Raw genomic sequence first — 6801 nt, 5'->3', positions numbered from 1 at the left:
AGAGGGCCAACATTGTGCCCATCTTCAAGAAGGGGAAGAGGGAGGACCTGGGCAACTATAGGCCAATCAGCCTAACCTCCATCCCAGGGAAGATACTGGAAAAACTCATTAAAGAATTTGTGTGTGATACGCTTGTTGAGGGTAAGATTCTGAATGAGAGCTAGCATAGCTTTGTCATGGGTAGGTCTTATTTTACCAATCTCATCTCTTTCTACAAACAAGTCTCTCGCCACCTGGATACGGGAGAGAAGGTTGATGTTATAAACCTAGACTTCCAAAAGGCTTTTGATCTAGTATCCCATATCCTTGTGGAAAAATTGGAAGATTGTGGGCTTAACTGGTCAACAGCTGAGTGGGTGGAAAACTGGCTGCATGGTAGGACCCAGAGAGTTTTCATGAACAGACCTGTGTTGTCCTGGTGAGAAGTGGCCAGTGGTGTCCCACAGGGGTTCATGCTTAGACCAGTGCTTTTCAACATCTTTATCAATGATTTGGATGTGGGGGTGAAAAGCTCGCTGGCCAAGTTTGCAGACAACACCAAGTTATGGGGGAGCGTGGTCATGCCAGAAGATAGGTTGCAGATATAGGCGGACCTGGACAGGCTGGAGACTTGGGCAGACTAGAACCAGATGAAGTTCAACACTCAGAAGTGTAAGGTGCTCCATCTGGGGGCAAACAATCCACAACATACCTACAGGCTTGGTGGTGACAATTTGACTTGCACCATGGCTGAAAGGGACCTAGGAGTAGTGATCAACCATCTCGTGAACATAAGCCAGCAGTGCGATGCTGTGGCCAGCAGGGCAAACAACACACTGGCATGCATTAACCGTTGCATCTCATGCAAAACTAAGGAAGTAATGCTCCTACTGTACTCTGCACTGGTGAGACCGCAGTTGGAATACTGTGTCTAGTTCTGGGTGCCGCACTTCAACAAGGATGTGGAAAATCTTGAGAGGGTCCAGAGAAGAGTCACCCGTATAATCAAGGACTTGCAAGCCAGAGGAGGAGAGGCTGAGGGATTTGGGCCTCTTCAGCCTACAGAAGAGAAGGCTGAGAGGGGACTTGGTAGCGGCTTACCGCTACATCAGGGGAGTACATCAAGAACTTAGTGAACAGCCGTTCACCAGGGCACTCCTGGGGAAGACCAGGAGCAATGGATACAAACTCCTGGAAGAGCGCTTCGGGCTCAATTCCAGGAAAAACTCCTTCACAGGGTGTCCAGACTGTGGAATAAACTCCCTCCAGAGGTGGTGCAGTCACTTACCCTGGAAATCTTCAAAAGGAGACTCACTGGGGTCACTTTACCCCAGTTGTCTTTTCCTGTCTAGTGCAGGAGGACTGGACTTGATTTACAAAGTCCCTTCCAGCCCCTAACAATCTATGAATCTATAAAGTCTAGGCATCTAGCCATTACATCTTATACCAAGTGATATCAATTTTGATGCATCTCTGTCAGGGAACCTTGCCCTGCTGCAGCAATATTCACACCACCACAAAGCAAAAGAGATGATGAGAGTAATTAGGAGCTCCAAATGTCCTCCTTTGCACCTGTCGGGCCTTCTGATGCTCCCAAAACATTGGATACCCTTCAGCTTTTCTTGGCTTAACAAGGTGTAGGTGATTACTTAGTCATTCCATTTTGCAGAATTTTTAACAGTGAATGTATATAGGGGTGCCAAGCAAAATCTTTATTTTAGTCCTTTTGTAATCACGTTTTATTAATAGCAAGCACTCAGATGTTTTTCCTGTAGAAAAATAAACAGTAAATGAACATTAAATACAATATACTGTGGGTATTCTTCTTTATAGTAAGTATCAAAAATCATTCTTTTTTGTCTCTGACATGTAAAATATATGTAAGGAAATATGAATGACTGACCTATCTCATCAAAACAAGAAAATATGACTTGTGACTGATGATTTGTAACACATTGATATTTAATTGTCATTAGAGGGGAATTGGCCTTATGTTACTTACTGAAGTTTTAGTTACCTATAAACTATAGGTTTAAACAAAAGCAGAGCCATATTAAAGGGCCAGGTTCGAACTGTAGTTTTAGATTCAAACTTAGGTAGCACCAAAACTCTGGATCTAAACAGCCCTGGTTTCAAAATCAAAACACTGCTAATATTTTTGAGGAAAGAAACTAGTAGATGGGTTTGGGATTTTTTTTGACTCTTCTTGGAAAATGCGCAGTTGTTGAATCCAGATTGTTTCCTTATTAGTGTTGACCAGCTTCCAGTGAAATACAGGCTGGATTCCAAGAGAACTTCTGAAGGGTTTCCAGCTTCCTCACCTTGTGGGCTATTTCCTGGCTCTAGGTTTCTGTGGTGAACTGCTACATGCACTGTTCCAGAGCTGGGGAACCACAGCTTTCCTGTTCCTGGCTTCCTGCGCTGGAGCCAGGGCTGTGGAAGCCACAACACAGTGTTTGGGGTTTCTGAGCTATTACCCTCCTGAGTATTAATGCCTGCTTCTGTGTCCCCTCCTTCCCCCCCCCCCCCCAGCAGACAAGACGCTCCTGTGTCCCCCCCCCCCCCCCCCCCCCCCAAGCAGAGCAGATCAGATCAGGGAGATCTTGGTAACTGTGCAGGGTGGTGACCCAGCTGTTGTGGACCTTCTCTGTGCACCCTTAAGAGTGGGCCATTGTGGATGCTATACAATATACATGATCATCTGCTCCATACGCTTGCACCATGTCCTTCCAATTATAACTTGACCTCTTTTATAAATATAGGGTCATTCTTGTTGACGTGGGGAAAAGATCCCAATGTAATTGGAACAATATTGTATTTCTCTCCTATACTAATACCACAACTATTGCACCAATAGAAAACTAAGCCTTAAACATGGAGGCAGGAGTTAGTATCCCCATAACCTTAGGCTTGTAGCTTGATCTTTTTTTTTTACTTCTAAGGTGATCAGCACTTCTTGTCCCTTTGTTTTTCTACTTTTTTATTTCCTTTCTGCTTTGTTGTAAGAAAAAATGGATATAACACAGTCTTTACAGTGGTCAGTAGCCAATCAACACTAAACAAGAAAATATACTTTTGGTAACAATCTGTTCTGAGCAGCTGTTAACTCTGAAGAGAACTAGAACGAGAAGCTTTCATATTGCACAGTTTTATCTCTTTCTTCCTTACCAGAAAATACTTCTGCACATAAACAAAGCAATGCTTGAGTTCAGCTGTATTAGGAACATTCACTCTACTCAAAATAGGTGGTAACATTTCTCTATGGCTAGAAACAGATGTTGCCAAATTGAGTGATTCAGCTGTTCTGCAATATGTCATGGCACACCTGATTCACTTCTTTGGGCCAAATACACATATCCCCTTGTCCCAACTTTGATGATGTGGGACAAGGAGTGACATGAGCTCCCCACTTTCCCTGATGCCCCAGACCTGTATCATGGGTCTAGGGCAGTGAGGAAAAGGTTTTCTCCTTTCTAGCCAGCTCTATGAACCTAGCTAAGTGGAGAAACACTTTTCCCCAGACCCATGGCACAGGTCTGGAGCAGCAAGGAAAGCACCATGAGGTAATAGATATCCACTGCAATAAAGCAGCAGAGTTTATTGCTACCTTTAATTGTGCCACTGATTTTCCTGTCATCTGGTGCAACAAAGCATATGGACAGGATATCTGTTAGGTCTGCATCCGTGCCACCTTAAACATTTTTAAGGCAGCAGAAATGAGAAATTAGATGGCATCTGTTTCCACCCTATGAGAATCAAAGGGACCAAGCATGATGACTTTTGCTAGATTGTTAAAGCAAACTGTCTTTCAAAAGTGTCAGCAATTGTATAAGTTCGTATCTACCTTATCTACACACAGTTGCAAGCCAAAATACAAATTGCTGTGCAGTTTGCCATTAACGATATATGCCTATATATCCCTAAGCTAGGATATATACAGAGTGGACATGCAATAGCATGGACAAAATATTTAATGAAAATCAGCATCTTAAAAATCAAGATGTTTGGATCAGGGTGGAGCAGGGCATACTGGGACATGCAGACTGCCTGACCTGCATTGCCTCAGGAAAGCAGCTGTGGATTATGTTGCCAGAGACTGTATTTTGGCCACCCCTGAGTAAGATGCTTTTCATGTTATTCCAGACGAACAGTTATGGTTCATGATTGCTGGGGATTTAAGTAGTAGCTATTTATATGATTTAGTCTGACTTTCTATCTTCAGACAGTGCCTGCACCCTGAATTATAATGATGAGACAGATTGATTTAATGTCTTGAGGAGGAGGGGGAAGTTATGCTACAGGTTGAATTCATCTAATTGAGATGCACAGTAATTTAGTCTAGGTAACTGTCTAGAACAGAAGCTTCAGGCTGCATTTAAATTAATCCTTTGGTGGGCCGGATGAAGTGGTTAATCTTGGCTATATTCATAGGCAAAATATGTAGGGCTGAGATAAACAGGCCCTATAAGTGTTACCGGTTTAACCCAGTTTACTGTTTTACCTGTTTATCAACCACTGCTTTATAGCAAAGGGCAATTTGCCATTTGTATCACAAACCTCATTTTTTAAAAGAGTTAAATCAGGATTCTTAATTCACATCACACCTCCTTGGATGTGCATTGCTCTACCATTTACTACTTTGGACCATTTATCACCATCCCCTTCAGACCCACTTTAAGCCTGACATGTAACTTCCATCACCATTTTCATCACTAAGTATAACAAGGTTCAAAAAGGGGATTAGAAAAATTCCTGGAGTACTGGTCCATTGAGAGATCTTAATTAGTCAAGGATGTGTGTATCCTCTGACATCTTTAAACCAATGGTGGCTGATACCAGAGAGGATATGTCAGGGGTGGATGGTATTAGAAATGCTCTGTACATATACTTTCCCTCTAAAGCAGCCACCCTCTAAAGCAGTGACTATTTGCTACTGTCAGAGATTGGATACTGAGCTAGGTGCTGTTTAATGTGCTTTGTCTATTTAGCTCTTGTGTGGCAAGGCTAAGCAGCTATCTACAGCAGTTTCCTTTGGAGCTTTCTCTTCAGGTTGCCATGAGCTGCCCTGAAAACTTCATAGATGTTTAATTTAAAGATTTACTCAAAGAATTTTTCTGGTTGCAAGTGGAAATGGGGATGGATTGATTATTAGGTCACTCTCTATTGACTTACAATCTTCAGTCTCAAAAATCTGAAGTCCCTTTTGTTTTCATGTTTATTGGTAGAAGCCATTTTAGAATAATGGTCCCCAGTTCCTCAAATGGGAATACAATTTCAACAGTGCTTGGGGTTGTTCTTTCAACAGCAGGTGGCAGATGTGTGATACATTTCTCTTATCCTAAATAGTAAGTTAATAGCTGGGTTTTGGGGAGAGTGGATTTTACAATGAAAGTGGTTTTGTTTTGGGGAAAAAAAGGTAATAAGCAGTGATGAGTATCTAAGAGTCTGTGTCAGTACAAAACAATACTCTTGATTCAAATGGTTTATGATTAAATTCTCTCAGTGTTCTCTTTGGACAATTTGCCATAATCTTCATGCCTTGACAACATTTTATTGTTGTTACCCTTTACATTAGTTCATATTTCTATGCAATTAATATATTCATATACTGTTCAAAACTTTATCCTTCAGCATCTTGAAGGTATGATCATTAACATTTGCTTGATTGGAGCGGATAACTGTACAGTCATATGTGATAACATAGTGTAGTTTGTTCTTGCTTCTACAGATAATATAAATCATGTTTTTAGAATATTTATAAAATTGTTAAGTAGCCCTGTAATCAGGTTTTAACTGTAGATGTTTCCCCTGACTGTAGGGCTCAGCCAGTGGGGAACATGTTAGATCCCAAATGGAGATAATTGTTGCATAGCAGGGGCTCAGAAGTACTGATCACCTGCACTCAGATTGCTGTCTCCCATTTATCTGGTAAGGACTAGTTTCTAAAATGTGTTCTTCTTTTTCCTATCTGCTTCTGGAGGGTGAAATTGTGGTTTTGCACTTATGTGCATACTGTGGGTGTCTAAGCAACCATCTACATGGTACAGGTATTGCACAATGAACCAGTTAGTTGTGCAATTACCTGGGGACCAGCTATATGTGCAAAGTAGCTATTATATAATAAAAAGCTCCAACCAACTATAAAGTTAGACCTCAAAAATGTGTACTAACTTTAGAACTGGTTGCTACTGAGCTTTAATTTGCACTTGGAGAAGGGTCTTCCCTGTTACTGGGAGCCCTGTCAGCTGACAGGGATCCCAACTGCAGTGGGGCACCATGCCCAGCATGAAATCCTTGGGCCCTGGAGATCATGGCTGCTGCAATCCTTAGGATTCTAGGGTATAGGAAACTGGGATGCATGGGGCTTCCAACCATAGGAGCTTGCTTCTTGCCAGAGCAGGGGGATTGGGCCCCAGGATTGGGCTCCCCCTGCACTGGCAATAAGGTGTGATGGAATCTCATGCATGATCTCCCAATTGTGCCTCCTGTCATGCATATGTGGCATGACAGGAGATGTGACTGTGAATCACCCATTAGATCCCATTGCACCTTTAGCTGCACATGTAGAGGGGGTCTAACTGAGTGACATATTCTGTTCTTCATGCAGTTGTAGGTACAGAATTTTTGCCACAGTTGTTTTCACTGTGAAAGAAAACCAAGTATTAAAACCGTTGATTGTTAACAGTCAATTGCTGGCCACTGTGAACTTACATAATTATTTATTTAGCACTGTTAGATGTGCAAACACCTAAGCATGATTCACAAGATAAACCCAGAGATTTCAAATTAGCAGGGGTGACGCACCGGACCGCACATGCACCC

Source organism: Alligator sinensis, unplaced genomic scaffold, assembly GCF_000455745.1.
Source record: "Alligator sinensis unplaced genomic scaffold, ASM45574v1 scaffold506_1, whole genome shotgun sequence".
Taxonomy (NCBI): domain Eukaryota; kingdom Metazoa; phylum Chordata; order Crocodylia; family Alligatoridae; genus Alligator; species Alligator sinensis.
Note: the sequence above shows the minus strand (reverse complement) of the source record.